Source organism: Apostichopus japonicus, chromosome 20, assembly GCF_037975245.1.
Source record: "Apostichopus japonicus isolate 1M-3 chromosome 20, ASM3797524v1, whole genome shotgun sequence".
Lineage (NCBI taxonomy): Eukaryota > Metazoa > Echinodermata > Holothuroidea > Aspidochirotida > Stichopodidae > Apostichopus > Apostichopus japonicus.
This window is the reverse complement of record NC_092580.1, coordinates 865,389-869,227: the sequence shown is the minus strand read 5'-3', so window position 1 is coordinate 869,227 and position 3,839 is coordinate 865,389. Positions and strand designations below refer to the sequence as shown.

The window sequence follows — 3,839 nt, the reverse complement described above, 5'->3', positions numbered from 1 at the left end:
TTTGAAGAAAAAATTAGCATTATTTCTCAACAGTTGCAGTGACGCAGTGGTTAGCAAGGGCGTAGGAACCGAGGGGCTGGGCTGGATCTAACTGCGCCAAAGTTCAATACAGGGGAACTTGAAATGCAGCTATTGGTCAAGAAAAATTGGTGGAGACACGGAATATTATGTCCCCACTACTGAAAAAAGTTGATGGGGACGCGTCCTGCTGTCCCCACCAGGATCTGCGCCCATGGTTTGAAGGCTGTTCATCCTGGAACGCCATTTTCATGCTCACTGATATGATGTGATATCTGCTGTTTGCTTAACAAATTCGAATAATTGAAATGAGACTGAAATATATAACTTTGATCTGTTTATTGTGCAATTCCCCACATTCTTTTCATTTCGAAAGACGCACAGTTTCAAGTTCAGTTCACTGAAGGTTTCGATTCTCTATCTGCCTTCAGTTTAGGTAAGATCTTGGGATATTCATCCCTAGATATCGCTGGATATTGCTAGAAATCCATACAGCACAGTGTTCTTGGTATTTCTTGGGATTTTTCGGGCCTGATCTTGGGAAATTGCAAAATCGGAAGTGGTTACACTCCATTTAGGTCAGTGCACGTATGGCAAGCCGTTTTAACATTTACCTCGCAATTCGACTTAAGTCGAATACATTTCACTTAAGTGGAATTCAATTTCACTTAAGCAGAATACTATTTAACTTGAGTGGAATTCTATTTCACTTAAGTGGAATACCATTCCACCTAAGCTTAATTGTATTTTACTTAAGCTGAATTCATCAACTTGTCACTGCATCTTACTTAAGCTAAATCTATTTCACTTAAGTGGAATTGTATTTCACTTAGGAAATGCATTTCACTTAAGTGGAATTGTATTCTACTTAAGTGGAATACAATTCCACTTAAGTGGAATGTCCTGTCTATTTCACTTAAGTGGAATACAATTACACTTAAGTGGAATACAATTCCACTTAAGTGAAATGTGATTGGATAGTCTATTTCACTTAAGTGGAATGTGATTGGCTAGTGTATTCCACTTAAGTGGAATGTGATTGGCTAGTTCATTCAACGCCAAACTTTGCCCATGCCTTTGCGCGCCATTATAAACAACTTGCCGCGATACGTGTACGTACGTGGTGTCGATATGTGCACAATGAATATCGGCTGTCCATCTGGATCCAGCTAGCACTTAACAGTTGTGCAAGGTGAGTACGTACGTACCTGACCTGGTACCTGACGAATACCATTACCAAAATAAAGCCATGGCAAATACATTACAAGTGGTTGGAGCTACAGCCGAAAACGCATTGACAAGGGCTAGAGAACGTATTACTTTTTTTTTATTTTGGATGGAATCTTTTACTTCGTCAAAAGTTTCACTATCTAAAAAGTTACGAATTCTGCCTATGTTACTTAAACAAGATGTAAGCCGCCTCTGTTGTGCATCATACTGATTGTTCCCCTGAGCAAGTGAGAAAACAACACTTCGAGTTGTGTCTGTAACAACAACAATTATTTGATCGCATTCCAGCAATGTTAGATGTGAATGATTAGCCATAGCCATAATGTACACGTGCAACGAGGATCGACTACATCATCATATGTGATGAGCAATTGAATGCGTTACGACGAACATTACCCTAAATTGTATTTATATATAAGCCACATATCAACATTTCCACTTAAGTGGAATTGTATTTTACTTAAGCAGAATAGAATTCCACTTAAGTGAAATTGACGCCCAAAAGATATTATTCCACTAAAGTGTAATTGTATTCCACTTAAGTAGAATACAATTCCACTTAAGTGGAAATGCATTCCACTTAAGTGGAATTGTATTTTTAAGCAGAATAGAATTCCACATAAGTGAAATTGACGCCCAAAAGATATTATTCCACTTAAATGAAATTGCATTCCACTCAACTGGAATTGTATTTCACTTAAGTGGAAAAGCATTTCACTTGAGTGGAATTGTATTCCACTTAAGTGAAATAGATGGACTATTTAGCTTAAGTGAAATGTTATTCCACTAAAGTGGAAATGTATTCCACTTAAGTAAATTACAATTCCACTTAAGTGGAATGTATTTCCACTAAAGGGAAATACAATTCCACTTAAGTGGGAGGCATTTCCACTTAAGTGAAATAGAAATGTCCATTTCCACTTAAGTGGAATGGAATTCTACTTTAGGGAAATTGAACTCCACTTAAGTGGAATACATTTCCACTTAAGTGGAATAACATTTCACTTAAGTAGAATGTATTCCAATAAAGTGAAATGTATTCGACTGAAGTCTAATTGCGAAGTAAATGTTAAAACGGCTTGCCATATGCACGATCTCTCTCTCTATATATATATATATATATATACACACATATATATATATATATATATATATATATATATATATATATATATATATATATACACAGCCCGATCACTAGACTCGTTATCTATCGATGAAGTGGTGTGTTGCCGGATTTTGTCAAGGTTTTAGTACTACGGGCGAAGGTTATTGTTTAAGTTTTGTAACCCATTGGGAAGCGATAAGAGGGGTGGGGCGTAGGGGTTGTGGGGGTGGGTGGTGGGGCATTTTCACGCAGATTGCAACAATCTCAAGAAGTGATAGGTGCGTCTGCCTGTCCCCCCCCCCCCCCCATGCACTACATGATATTCACAGGAGATGTGCTCAATTCTCTAATCACATGCGGAATTTATTTTTAGATTCATTGTATGAGTTACGGTACGAGGTTTAGGGTAACAATTAGCATTCAGGTCGGAGTATAACATTTTATCTCTGGATGGCAGTGTTGCATCGAAGGACATATGTCTAGTGCAGTTCGCATATAGATCCTGGTCTAATACTGAAAATGCATCATGTTCCCGACGACTCGGTCGAGTTCGAGACCAGCCACAGTTGGTTTCATAGCACAATTGTACAATTGTTTATATGTATATATATATATATGTATATATGTATGTATATATATATATATATATATATATATACACATATATATATATATATACATATATATATGTATATATATATATATATATATATATATATATATATATATATATATATATATGTATATATATATATATATATATATATATATATATATATATATATATATATATAAATATATATATATATATATATATATATATATATATATATATATATATATTTATATATATATATATATATATATATATATATATATATATATATATATATATATATATATATATATATATATATATATATATATATATACATATATATATATATATATTAGTGAGAGAGGAAATATGAAAACGTCAAAATGGAGTTGTCGGTGGAAGGGGTAGGGTGAGGCGCACACCCCTTCCAAAATCATCGATCCGTCACTGGCTACCCTATGTGTATAATAGGGATCAGCCCTGTAATTATGTCACTGTTCTTTTTTCTCTTCCCAGTTGCTTGCCGTTTTTTCTACTCCCTCCTTTTCTCCTTTTCCTCTATTTCTTCTTTTTCTTTTCCCTTCCTTCCTCCCCTTCTTTCCCCTTTTTTCTTCTCTCTTTTTTTCTCTCCTCTATTTCTTACCTGGGGGGCGCACGCCCCCAACGCCCCCCTAGATACGCGCGCCCCCCCTGGATACGCGCCTGATCAAGGTGGTCAGAATTTGACCCTAAGTGACCTTTGACCTCTTCATGGAACATTCAGTTCTTGTACATTTCTGAGCATGAGGATAATCGCAGCTTTGATTTTGATGTCGACAAGGATTTCAGGCTTTTGGCAGCTGTTGACTCCAATTTACATTTGACCTCTTAACAGAACTGCTCAAA

General features: G+C 35.8%; 1 long non-coding RNA gene across 1 annotated transcript; it reads right to left on the bottom strand.

Moving 5' to 3' along the window:
• Window positions 1-340: 340 nt before the first annotated feature.
• On the bottom strand, window positions 341-2,972 carry LOC139961439 (uncharacterized). Its single transcript, XR_011790888.1, has 2 exons — window positions 2,380-2,972; window positions 341-2,349 (listed from the first exon to the last, which is right to left on the bottom strand). It is a non-coding gene; the product is annotated as an uncharacterized lncRNA (long non-coding RNA).
• Between the last annotated feature and the right edge of the window lie 867 nt (window positions 2,973-3,839).